Genomic DNA, 14,716 nt, shown 5'->3' with positions numbered 1-14,716 from the left:
CAGAAAATGAATAAGGAAACACAAGTCTTAAATGATACATTAGATGAGATGGATCTCTTGATATCTCCATGGCATCCCATCCAAATACAGAAGAAAATACCTACTTCTCAAGTGCACATGGAACATTATCTAGGATAGACCACATCTTGAGTCACAAATCAAGCTTCAGTAAAGTTAAGAAAATTGAAATCATATCAAGTATCTTCTCAGACCACAACAGAATGGGACTATATATCAATTATAAGAACAAAAACTGTAAAAAACAAATTTGACAAAAACACGTGGAGATTAAACAATACATTTCTAAATAACCAACAGGTTACTGAAGAAATCAAAAGGGAAATCAAAAAATTTCTAGAAACAAGTGACAATGAAAACATAACTCAAAACCTATGGGATGCAGCAAAAGCAGTTCTAAGAGGGAAGTTTATACCAGTACAATCCTACCTCAAGAAACAAGAAAAACATCAAATAGACAACCTAACTTTACACCTAAAACAACTGGAAAAAGGAGAAGAAAGAAACCCCAAAATTAGTAGAAGGAAATAAATCATAAAATTCGAGCAGAAATAAATGAAAAAGAAATGAAAGAAGCAAGTGTAAAGATTAAAAAAACTAAAAGCTGGTTCTTTGAGAAGATAAACAGAATTGACAAACCCTTAGCCTGACTCATCAAGAAAAAAAGAGAGAAGAATCAAATCAACAAAATTAGAAATGAAGAATTTGAGGTTACAACTGACAATGCAGAAATATAAAGGATTATAAGAGACAATTATAAACAACTATATGGCAATAAAATGGATAACCCGGAAGAAATGGACAGATGCTTAGAAAAGATCAATCTTCCAATACTGAACCAGGAAGAAACAGAAATTATGAATAACCCAATTACAAGCACTGAAATTGAAGCTGTGATCAAACATGTCCCAAAAAACAAAAGCCCAGGGCCAGATGGCTTCACAGGAGAATTCTATCAAACATTTAGAGAAGAGCTAATGCCTATCCTTCTAAAACTTTCAAAAAATTGCAGAGGAAGGAATACTTCCAAACTTATTCTATGAGACTACCATCACCTGATACCAAAACCAAGCAAAGATACCAAAACACAAAAAAAGAAAACTACAGACCAGTATCACTAATGAACATGGGTGCAAAAATCCTCAACAAAATTTTAGCAAACAGAATTCAACAACACATTAAAAAGCTCATACACTATGATCAATAAGGGTTTATTCCAGGGATGCAAGGATTCTTCAATATATGCAAATCGATCAATGTGATACACCATATTAACAAATTGAAAGAAAAAAAACATATGATAATCTCAACAGATGCAGAAAAAGCCTTTGACAAAATTCAGCACCCCTTTATGATTAAAACTCTTCAAAAAATGGCCGTAGAAGGAACCTACCTCAACATAGTAAAGGCCATATATAATAAGCCTACAGGAAACATTATTCTCGATGGTGAAAAACTGAAAGCATCCCCCCTAAGATCAGGAACAAGACAAGGGTGTCCACTTTCACCACTATTATTCAACATAGTTTTGGAAGTCCTAGAGACAGCAGTCAGAGAAGAAAAAGAAATAAAAGGAATCCAGATCAGAAAAGATGTAAGTCTTTCACTGTTTGCAGATGACATGTTACTGTACATAGAAAACCCTAAAGATAGTATCAGAAAATTACTACAGCTAATCAGTGAATTTAGCAAAGTTGCAGGATACAAAATCAATACACAGAAATCACTTGCGTTTCTATATACTAACAATGAAAAATGAGAAAGAGAAATTAAGGAATCAATCCCATTCACCATTGCAACAAAAAGAATAAACTATCTAGGAATAAACTCAACTAAGGAGATAAAAGAACTGTACACAGAAAATTATAAGACACTAATGAAAGAAATAAAAGGCAATATAAACAGATAGATAGCCCATGTTCCTGGGTAGGAAGAATCAATATTGTGAAAATCTATACTACAAACACAATCTCCAGATTCAATGTGATACCTATCAAATTACCAAGGGCATTTTTTCACAGAACTGGAACAAAAAATTTCACAATTCATATGGAAACACAAAAGCCCCCCTATAGCCAAAGCAGTCATGAGAAAGTAGAATGCAGCTGGAGGAATCAACCTTTCTGACTTCAGATTATACTACAAAGCTACAGTCATCAAGACAGTATGGTACTGGCACAAAAACAGAAATATAGACCAATGGAACAAGATAGAAAGCCCAGAAATAAACCCATGCACCTATGGGTACCTTATTTTTGACAAAGGAGGCAAGAACATATAAATGGGCAAAGAGAACCTCTTCAATAAATGGTGCTGGGAAAACTGGACAGCTACATGTAAAAGAATAAAATTAGAACACTTCCTAAAACTACACACAAAGGTCAAATCAAAATGGATTAAAGACCTAAATGTAAGACCAGAAACTACAAAACTCTTAGAGGAAAACATAGGCAGAACACTCGATGACATAAAGCAAAGCAAGATCCTCTATGGCCCACCTCCTAGAGTAATGGAAATAAAAACAAAAGTAAACAAGTCAGTTCAGTTCAGTTTAGTTGCTCAGTCATGTCCGACTCTTGCAACCCCATGCAGCACACCAGGCTTCCCTGTCCGTCACCAACTCCCGGATTTACCCAAACTCATGTCCATTGAGTCAGTGATGCCACCCAACCATCTCATCCTCTGTCGTCCCCTTCTCCTCCTGCCTTCAGTCTTCTTCCTTCTCCTCCTGCCTTCAATCAAGTAAACAAGTGGGCCCTGATTAAACTTAAAAGCTTTTGCACAGCAAAGGAAACTATAAGCAAGGTGAAAAGACAACCCTCAGAGTGAGAGAAAATAATAACAAATGAAACAACTAACAAAGAATTAATTCCAAAATATGCAAGAAGCTCATACAACTCAATGCCAGAAAAAGAAACAACCCAATCAAAAAGTGGGGGGAAAGCCAAAAAAAAAAAAAAAGTGGGGGAAAAACCTAAACAGACACTTCTCCAAAGAAGACATACAGATGGCTAACAAACACATGAAAAGATGCTCAACATCGCTCATTATTAGAGAAATGCAAATCAAAACTACAATGAGATATCACCTCACTCTGGTCAGAATGTCCATCATCAAAAAGTCTACAAACAGTAAATGCTGGAGAGGGTGTGGAGAAAAGGGAATGCTCTTGCACTGTTGGCGGGAATGTAAATTGATACAGCCACTATGGAAGATGGTATGGAGATTCCTTTAAAAACTAGGAATAAAACCACCAAAGGACCCAGCAATCCTAATCCTAGGCACATACCCCGAGGAAACCAAAATTGAAAAAGACACATGTATCCCATTGTTCTAGCTATTTACAACAGCTAGAACATGGAAGCAACCTAGATGTCCATTGACAGATGAATGGATAAAGAAGTTGTGGTACATATACACAATGGAATATTACTCAGCCATAAAAAGGAATGCGTTTGAGTCGGTTGAAATGAGATGGATGAACCTAGAGCCTATTAAATAGAGTGAAGTAAGTCAGTCAGAGAAAGATAAATATTTATATGTATTTATAATGTATTTATAATGCATATATATGGAATCTAGAAAAATAGTATTGAAGAATTTACTTGCCAGGCAGCATGGAGAAACAGACATAGAGAATAAACTTATGGACATGGGGAGAGAGGAGGAGAGGGTGAGATGTATGGAGAGAGTAACACAGAAACTTACATTACCATATGTAAAATAGATAGCCAATGGGAATTTGCTGTATGTCTCAGGAAACTCAAACAGGGGCTCTGTATCAACCTAGAGGGGTGGGATGGGGAGGCAGATGGGAGGGAGGTTCAAAAGGGAGGGGACATATGTATACCTATGGCTGATTCATGCTGAGGTTTGACAGAAAACAACAAAATTCTGTAAAGCAATTATCCTTTAATTAAAAAATAAATAAATTTTTAAAAAATTAAAGCAGAAATCAATGATATAAAAACTAGGAAATTGTTAGAGAAATTCAATATAACCAAATATTGGTTCTTTGAAAGACTAAAAAAAAAAATATATGCCTGCAAAAAAAAATAAATAAATAAGGAGAAGCCAGTATGTCTTCAACATTGACAGTGCAGGAAAATATAGTTGATATCAAATATGGGAGCCCTTGATATTGGCAACTTTGATATTTGTGACATTATTCATGAGCAATCAAAAAATTCATGATGTAATCATTTGCCATTTTGGAGGTGAAAGCTTCAATCTCGGACAATAGTGACTAGATCTATTGTGACTAGTCAATACTGACTAGTCAATAGTGACTAGCCAATCACATGGCAGTCCATTTCAACGGAGCTTCCTTGTTATTTACTCAACAATGTATTATCAGTTGCTCTTATGAAGTAATGAAAGACTATATATCTTAGTCTAAAAAATGTCTATGGCCCTAAAAGAAAGCCAGCAGCTTTTTCAGTGATGGAACCTGATGCTAATGTTAAAAATTAAGAAAGAATGAAAATATTAGTAGGTGAGATGTTAAGGATCCTTTAAGAAAATGATAGTTCATAGCCAGAGAATAGAAGTTCAGATAAATTAATACAGTCATATATTTGCTTATTCCAATCCATGGCACAAGTAAATCAAATATAAGTTTTATAGAGAAATAAGAAGTGATTCATAATATTTCCACAAATGCTACAGCCTGTGGCAAAAAAAAAAATGTATTTTAAGGAAGAAATTACATGCCATAATGCTAGTGATATAATAAGGGGTTTCCAAAGGTAAGGCTCTAAATTTTCTTCATCTCAGTTAAACTTTCAATAGCTTGGTATTTTGATTAGTTAAACATCTATGTCAGTCTAAAGATTTTAGCCATTACTTGACTGAACCTAGAGAAGGCAAGATTATTAAAGATCTGGACCCCTGAATTCCATGGACAGGAAATACTTAGATGAATTCCTTCTCATTGGTGTTTGATATTTGAGCTACAACAGCTAACAGAATATTTCACAAAAGGCTTCAAGCATCATTTGGCATTCTTACTCAGACAGTATGCCTGAAGTTCTGCATTTTTATTTCAGCAAATGGTTATTGTATCATATAGAGGCAACTGTGAACTCTGGGAATTAGTTCTCCTCTTGCTCTGCCACCTCATTATATCATTACCCTCTACCATCTGCAGAGAGCTGTAGGAGTATCGAGAGAAAGGGAAAACTGAGGGGCCCCATAACTGACCCAGGAAAGCATTACCACCCACAGCTACCCAGTTTTCATTGCAGAATTTTTATTAATTAAGCCATCACTTTCCTGATCTCTGAGCTTCACTTAAAGAAGGGGTAACACCATGGTTCTACTCCACAGTTATTCTTATTACAGCATCATAGAAACACACAGTGCTGATGTTTCTGGTTCTCACATTACTCCAGTTGAGCCTGACTTAACTATCTCTTAACCAAAGAAAGGCAATGCCAAAGAATGCTCAAACTACTGCACAATTGCACTCATCTCACAAGCTAGTAAAATAATGCTCAAAATTCTCCAAGCCAGGCTTCAGCAATATGTGAACCGTGAACTTCTAGATGTTCAAGCTGGTTTTAGAAAAGGCAGAGGAACCAGAGATCAAATTGCCAACATCCACTGAATCATTGAAAAAGCAAGAGTTTAATAGATGAAAAATATCTATTTCTGCTCTATTGACTATGCCAAAGCCTTTGACTGTGTGGATCACAATAAACTGTGGAAAATTCTTCAAGGGATGGGAATACCAGACCACCTGACCTGCCTCTTGGTAAATCTGTATGCAGGTCAGGAAGCAACAGTTAGAACTGGACCTGAAACAACAGACTGGTTCCAAATAGGAAAAGGAGTCACGTCAAGGCTGTATATTGTCACCTTGCTTATTTAACTTATATGCAGAGTACATCATGAGAAACACTGGGCTGGAGAAAGCACAAGCTGGAATCAAGATTGCCGGGAGAAATATCAATAACCTCAGATATGCAGATGACACCACCCTTATGGCAGAAAGTGAAGAAGAACTAAAGAGCCTCTTGATGAAAGTGAAGGAGGAGAATGAAAAAGTTGGCTTAAAGCTCAACATTCAGAAAACTAAGATCATGGCATCCAGTCCCATCACTTCATGCCAAATAGATGGGAAAACAGTGGAAACAGTGGCTGACTTTATTTTTCTGGGCTCCAAAATCACTGCAGATGGTGATTGCAGCCATGAAATTAAAAGATGCTTGCTCCTTGGAAGGAAAGTTATGACCAACCTAGGCAGCATATTAAAAAGCAGAGACAAAAAAAAAAGCAGAGACATTACTTTGCCTACAAAGTTCTGTAAACTCAAAGGTGTGGTTTTTCCAGTGGTCATGTATGGATGTGAGAGTTGGACTACAAAGAAAGCTGAGTGCAGATGAATTGATGCTTTTGAACTGTGGTTTTGGAGAAGACTCTTGAGAGTCCCTTGGACTGCAAGGAGATCCAACCAGTCCATCGTAAAGGAGATCAGTCCTGGGTGTTCATTGGAAGGACTGATATTGAAGCTGAAACTCTAATACTCTGGCCACCTGATGCGAAAAGCTGACTCGTTGGAAAAGACCCTGATGCTGGCACAGATTGAGGGCAGGAGGAGAAGGGCACAACAGAGGATGAGATGGCTGGATGGCATCACCAACTCAATGGCATGAGTTTGGGTAGGCTCCGGGAGTTGGTGTTGGACAGGGAGGCCTGGCATGCTGCAGTTCATGGGGTTGCAAAGAGTCAGACACCACTGAGTGACTGAACTGAACTGATCTTTTAATTTTGGGTTTACAAACCCAGTGAAGTACTTCTGACTGAGTCTTGTATTCCCCAATATGATAGGCTCAATAACGACCCCCTAAATATGTCCACATCCTAATTCCTAAGACCTGTCAATATATAATCTTATGGGGAAAGGAACTTCATGTGATTAAATTAAGCATCTTGAGACTAGGAGATAAGTTTGTATTATCTGGGGGGAGTCCAAAGTAATCATAAGCATCCTTATAAGAGAAAAACAAGAACAAAGTCAGAAAAAAAGGAGTTGTGACAACAAAAGCAGAGACTGGAACGATGTGCTTTGAAGATGGAGGAAGGAGTCACAAGCCAAAAAATGCAGATACCTTCTAAAAGCTGAAAAAGGTAACAAAACAAACTCTCCCCTAGAGTCTCCAGAAGGAATGCAACCCTGTTGATGCCTGGATTTTAGCCTCACAAACTCTTTTTGGACTATGAGAGAATAAACTTGTATTGTTTTAAGCTACTAAATTTGTGTTGATTTGTTATAGCAATACTAGGAAACTAATTCACCCAGTTACCAACTCCATCACCATCTTTAAGGTTGAATAATCAGTAGCACTTTGGTACTCCCAAACTGCTTGACTCCAGCTGGGTATTTACTCTCCTGTGTATTAGTGAGGACAGCTGTAAGTTGAGGCTGATTTGGAAGGCACATAATAGGTGGTCCAGAAAGCGACAGGTAATACTGCTAGTAAACGCAGCCTAGGGGTCAAGTTTAGAGAGAGAAATAAAAGCAGAAGGATCAGGCAGAGCCCAGGCAGTCAGACAGCAAACTCAACCCCAAGTAACAACATGATGTGCTCAGCTATTCAACAAGTGATGGCTCCATCTCTGTCTTTGATTTGTAGGTCAACAGGGTGGAACTCTTTGCCACAGAAAGAGATCAAAGGCCTACATGAGACTGAAGTCAAAGAAGAACTATTTGAATTCCCTCCCACTAGACACAACTTGTCAGAACTTTCAGGTTATAAAAATGTCAGAAAACATATCAGAAGCCAAGTACTTGCCTCTGTAGAACTTCACAGCATCTGCTCTTATACAATAAATCCAGGATGACTCTTCTTTGGAAATTTAGAAATTTCTAAGCTGGAGAGTTCACTCAATACCCTCCCCATTACCAACTATCCTCATCTCTTTTAAAATTAAAAAGAAGAGGTGATCAAATTAGGGAGAGGATAGGAAATAAGAAAGCACCTATATTGCCACCTTCTCTGTTGCCAGGTTCTATGAGACACATTTGATATGTGGAGGCATGTTTAAACCTCAGTGTCATTTAACTCCATCATTTAAAGATGGTTAAACCTCCCTGCCCTTGCCCAGCCTAGAAGTCCTTGAGGTAGGAATGAGATCATTGGACAAATTGAAATATGAGTTGTTCTCAAGGCTCCCCTGTGAATAGCTATTAGAATCACAAAGCGCCTAACTTCATCCAAGAGTTGTTCAAACAATGTTTGTTTTTAAGAAACAAACTTACTTTTAAGAAATAGATGGACAGACTCTTTCCTGTGTACAGTCAGTGCTCATTATTCTCAGAGAGTATATTTGTGAATTCTGCTGCATGCTAAAATATATTTGTACCCCAAAATCAATATTCATGGCACGTTCATGGTCATTCACAGGCATGTGCGGAGCAGAGGAAAATGTGAGTCACCCAATGCTCATGTTCCCAGCAGAGATCAAAGAAACTGACACTCTCCTTCCTTGTTTCAGCTCTCATAGTGTAAACAAGTATCTTTTTCATGTTCATTGTAGTGCCATGGTTTTTGCATTCTTATGCTTTTGGTATCAGTTTTGCTGACAGCTGAAGGACTTTCAGTGATCTAAGCACAAGATGAAAGAGAAAATATATGTATGAGATAAGCTTTGTTGAGGCATGAATTGCAGTACTGTGGGCCATGAGTATTTGTGAAGCAACAATATATCTTAAACAGATATACATGTTTCTGTCTTTGAACAGAAACACATGTAAAACAAGGTTATGTATTGATGGTTGATGAAAATATTGTGACCAGAGACTTGCAGGAACCTAACCTTATAATTCCCTTAGAGCAATAGTTCAATATTCATCGTTTGTGGTAACTTCATGGAACATAACTATTGTGAATAAAGAGAATTGACTGTAACCTTTCAAGTTTGTATTTTGTTTGTCACAAGACATAACTTGAAGTGTTAGTTGAATAAAATCAGAGCCCAAGGTTTGAGTTGATCAAACTGCCACTTTTTGCAGCATCCCTGAAGCCCCTCCTTCCTACATGTCTGCCACAAATTGAAAGCCCTTGGAAAGAAAGGTCTGCGATGAAAACACATACATTTAACCAAACAACAGCCCACACTTACTGGAGGTCACATGTCTAGGAAAGCAGGTTTTTTCCCCATTAAAAAAGAAAGTTGAACTTGAAAGATACCCCTCATCTGCTCTACTGAATTACAAGAAGAAAACCACACTCTGTCCCCATCCCAGAGTGGAAAGGAGGGTAGCCCTTGGCTAAGACTTTGAGCCTCTTTGTGGTCATTTCAATGGTTTTCAAAGTTAGTTTTTGCAGAGCTCAGGGGACAATTACTAAGAGGTAGTGCTATGTCTTACTCTCAGTGGACCCACGAACACTGTCTGAAGCAGGAGATTGGGACAAAACAAAAGGATCCAGGGATCTTCTACATAAAACTGTGAAGTTTAATTCACTGAGAAGAGGTGGTCTTGGAAATTATGGAGCATTAAAAAAATGTTATTCTGCCTCCTTGTGGGTTTTAACTATATCATTTGTCTTTGATGAGAGAAGGAGAATGGAGAGTGAGAAGGAAAGAGGGAGGTGGGGTAAAGAGAGAGAGAGATGCCTTTCTACCTGATTCAACAGACACTCACTGGAAAATGTAGAGGATGAAGAGGCGTGCCTGCAAAAAATGCAGATGGGGAGAAGCTCTGGAAGCAAAGGCTCATCCTGGGCTGTGCTGTGGAAATTGCAATGTCAACAGCTACCTTGCACTGCCCTTCTGGAATCCCCAGGAAATTTTCATGGATGGAGTTCCTTAGCAATAGGGAAAGTACTGCCAGGGGGAGAGGGACAAATCCTGGGTGAGGCAAACCCCTTAGGTAGATAACAGAATTTTTAAAAGAGTGAGCGGGAGTCCCACAATGAACATTAAAAAGAAATTGGTGCCCCCCTTTTAAAGCAAGAATGAGATAGGACTGTCTGCTCTCATCCCTTCCATTCAAACTACTAGAAGTCAGCCTAATAAAACAAGGGAAAAAAACATTATAAGGATTAGAAAAGAAGAATACCATTGTGATTATTTGCAGATAATATGTTTGTCTGCAAATAAAACCCAGAATAGCCTAGTAAAACCTAATAAATTAATAAGAGAGTACAAAAAGGTAGTTGACTACAAGATGCAGAAACAAAAATCAACAGTGAACTTGACAAACTTATACCAAATTCAAACCAAAGCACATATTTTTTCAAGGCACATTTTTGAAGAAGGGACTTAATCCATCAGCTAGCAATATTTATTATCAAGTTATGGTAAAACTGGAAGAGTGGGGTATTCACAGAAAGGATAAACAAATAGGCCAATCAAATAAAATTTAAAACCCCAGTTTTCAGATGCATGTATGTATAGGAATTGGCAAAATCCATTTTTTTCCCAAAATGTGGAAATCAAGGCTAAAGAGCTAATTTAATCTTAGTTACAGAAAAATAAATTGAGATTTTAAACACTTGACTTCTTTACGGAAAATCTACACCTCCTATCCACCCTCTACATTTTGTGGAGGTGCTGAAAAGGATTAGGGGATGGGACAGAACAGGGAAATAGGCTCTGCTCCCACTTCAGCCTGTGCTAATGCAAAGAGATGGGCAGCAACATCCAAGGGGGTGAAGGGAGAGTGGCGTCCAGGCATTCCTGGGTCACCAGCAACAAAGAGAGCAGAGGTGGAGATGGGAGCCGTGATGACCTGGCTACTGTCAGGTGAATATCTCATAAAAGACTGAAAAGAAACTCCATTGACACAAGACTAGGAAGCTGGGAGCCTGGTCCAAGGATAACTTTTTACACAAATCCAGTCAAATATCATATATTACCAATAGAATTCCTCTGTGCGTAACACACTGACAACCTACTTCCTAAATGCATTCTGCAGTTGTCTTTTCTGCTTTCAAGAGTCTTTACCCATTTTTTATTTTAATTTTTATTAGTGCATAGTTGATTTACAATGTTGTGCTATTTTCAGGTACACAATAAAGTGAATCAGTTACACGTGTACATATATCCACTGTTTTATTTTAAATCCTTTCCCCATATAGTCCATTACAGAGTACTGAGTAGAGTTCACTGTGCTCTACAGCAGGTTTTTATTAGTCATTTGCTTTACGTATACAGTGTCCATATGTCAGTCCCAGTCTCCCAATCATCTTTACCTATCTTTATCACAATAATCCTCTCCTTCCCCATAATCACTAAAGAGTCAGCCAAAGCTGCATAACTCATGAACTGTGATTCTGCCATCATGCATTTACCACCAGTTGATTTGTGTCTATTCCTGCCTGTCCCTAATCTTATCCCTACTCAGTCTTCTCTAATACCATGAGAGTAACCCTAAACCTTCCTGCCTTTATCCATATTACCTGCTCCAGTTTCTCTGATAGAATTAGCTCTCTCTCATGACTATTGGCTGGTTCTGGTCTCATGCACAGCCCTGGTTTCCACTACATTGGGAATGAGCTCTGCTGGATGCAGAAGGATTCCCCAGAGTGAAGACGCAACTTTGCTCCCAATATGAGAGACCGCTGCCTTCTCCTTTCCCAGAGAATGTCTCCTAGGTTTCAGCACCAGCACAGACCAATAACAGAAACCTGTAATTTAGATTCATGTGACCCAGTTCTTCTATTGGGCTTGATTCCTGTGTCCTTCTCCCATATCTTCCAGCTTTATTACACCTCCTTCCCCACCTCTAACCTGCACCCCTGATACCCAGAAAACCAAATTAAGATCCTAGATGTCTTTAGTCTTTCTCTCTGTGCCAGTTGGAATCTTAGTAGGAAGTGAATTCAACTCAGCTGGTTCAAATGAGAAACCTTTAATAAAGAAGGTATTTACAGAGGTGTGGGTGGAGATAAGGGAATCAATAAGGGGTGATGGGGCTCCCAGAAACCAGCAGCAGAGGGTAGCTTTATCACCCTTAGGACTGGAGAGCAAGAGAAGGAAATGATGACACAGGAGCTCAGTGAGAGCTGGAGTCACTGGAAAGGGGCTGCTCCTGGAGGGATGGAGCCACTGTCAGAGCAAGAAGTAGTATATCCTGACCTCCCTCTCCTGCTGCCCTCCAGTCTCAAGCACCTCCACTGGTCAAACCCAACCAGATGAGTACAAGCAGACCCTTTGTTTCTCATGTCAGACCTTTCATTTCTCCTGCAACCATGAGTGTTTCAGACTTGGGCTCTCCTGGCCTCCTGACAGGGGAGTTTCTCTTAAGCCCTTCATGAGGTATCTACCTGGCAATAGCCAATGTGTTATGGTTCCCACAAAAGTATTCCAACTATTCAGATATGAGTGAGACCCACTCCTGGGCAGGGAATACCTGGTACTTCTCAGATGCTAGGAGTTACTGGGAATTTATGGAGAGAGGACAATGAAGACATGTCTCCACCAAGGGAGCTCCCAGTGGAGACACAGGCAGATGGGATGAAGCAAATGAGAGGAAGGCCACAGGACTAAGAAGCTCAAGCCAGGATGCTTTGTTCCAGTTAGTGGGTGATAATCCCTCCTCTTCTTCCAGGGTGTGCCCAACAAGTAGCAGAATGACTCAGGCAATCATGATGGGAAGGGCTACAGACCGTGTAACAATACCCATTCCATGTTCACATCCTTTGTCCTATTCAGACCAGAGACAGATTCCCAGCCCCAGGTTGGTCACACACAATTATCCTGCCCTGGCTGAGTTCTTGTTTCCCTACGTGCATTTCATATTCTGAGTTTCTTCCTTTCCTTCTTCCTAGGTTTATTTATGTCATCCCAGCACTTTTTGTTGTCACCTAATCACAATTTCATGTCCTTTGTCAACTTTTAGTGACTTTAAAAAGTATGGTTGCCATAACAACTGTTGCATAAATTATGGGCTGGCTGCCTTATTTATCAGTAGTCATATCCTACCTTGAAATGGCATCTTGGTTAATACAGAGAGTGTGGGCTTCTATTTTATCTTAACACTAAGAATCAGGGACCAAAACCAACACACTCACCACCAGCGGGCACAAACATTAGCTCATTTAACCCTTCAACTCTCCTCTGAGGTGTGAACCACTATTAGTCTCATTTTAAAGATGAGGTAACTAAGGCTCAGAGAGGTTGATTAATTTGCCCCAGGTCATGCGGCTAGTGAGGATCCTCTCAGTTCTCTCTCTGTCCTTCTGATTGTCTGTGACCTAAGAGTGAGAAATAAAAGCAGCACTTGAAGGAAAACACTTTTCTCTCCTCTTGTTGCAGCTGTTTCTCTGTCTCCCCTTTGGATTCTGTACAGAGCTGCTGTTCATCTTTGCCTTATGCTTCAGAACAAGACAGAATGAATGAATAACCAAGGCTGTTGGGAGCAGCCTCCCAGATAGGATGACCAGATCCCCAGGAAGCTTGAACACTAGGCTGCCATGGCTGAACCTTTACAATCTCAATTCAATAGTCTGCCACTGTGCCTTTGTTATTTCTTGTGAGCCTGCTGTATTTAGGAACATAGAAAAGAACTTTTGTTTAGCCAGGAGGTATGGGAGTGGGGTCATTCTGAAAGAGGAAAACTGAGACAGAAATGGGACAGAGCCTCTAACTGCTCTTCATTCTCCCATTGTCTCTGTCAGGCGTCAGTTTCAAACTACAAAAGCAGAAAAGCATGGCTTGTTAAGTCTGCATTATCTGGGACAGTTTGGGATCTCTCATCCATTCCTCAATACACACACACACACACACACACACACACACACAGAAAGAGACCCCTAACTTGGTACAGAATGGGTAAATGCCAAGTATTCCTGTCCTAATTGCACTCTGAAGCTAAATCCACCCTGATACTTGAATTTCTGAATAGGGAAATGTCCAGAGAGGCAAACTGTCCTGTACAAAGTCACAGAACTGTTCACACGGCAGACTATGGTCTAGAACCCAGTCTCCTGGTCCCCAAGTAAGTTTTTCACATTGCATTATCCTCACCCCCTCCATGAGGGCTCGTTGCAGAGGGTCATCAGCAGGGTCCAGCTAGGCCCCACATGTGGGCATGAAGAGAAAATTCATAGGGGAAGAGGTTCTTGAAAACCCAAGAGATGAGTTTCATGGTCTTTCTTGGGCCAAAGAGAACTCTTCCCAGGTAAGGCTGGGAATTACAAATTTACAAATTGAGATACAGGATGCCCAGACTTCCCAAGTGGTACTAGTGGTAAAGAACCTGCCTGCCAATGCAGAGACATAAGAGATGCAGGTCCAATCCCTAGGTTGGGAAGTCCCTTGGAGGAGGGCATGGCAACCCACTTCAGTAATTCTGTCTGAAAAATCCCATGGATAGAGGAGCATGGTGAGCTACAGTCCAAATGGATAACAAAGAGCTGGATATGACTGAAGTGACTGAGCGCACACAGCAAACACACACAGGATGGCCAGTTAAACTTGAATTTCAGATAAACGATACCTAATGCTTTGGAATAAGTATATCCAAGTATTTCAACTGTATCTGGCAACCCTATTCCCAAGGTTCAGATGAGGGAGGAAACACCACAACCGCCACAGATACTTCCCCATTTCCCTGCAGGTGTTCAGGCCCTCAATGTTCTGACTCTAGCCAATGGAACCTGCCTTGTTTTCCAGAATTATTTCTGGTCTAAGGTAAACATGGCACCAGCAAGCAATTGGGAAAGTTGGGGAGTTAATAGAAAATATA

The sequence above is a fragment of the Cervus canadensis genome, chromosome 10 (genome assembly GCF_019320065.1).
Source record: "Cervus canadensis isolate Bull #8, Minnesota chromosome 10, ASM1932006v1, whole genome shotgun sequence".
Taxonomy (NCBI): domain Eukaryota; kingdom Metazoa; phylum Chordata; class Mammalia; order Artiodactyla; family Cervidae; genus Cervus; species Cervus canadensis.
This window is presented reverse-complemented; position numbering follows the sequence as displayed.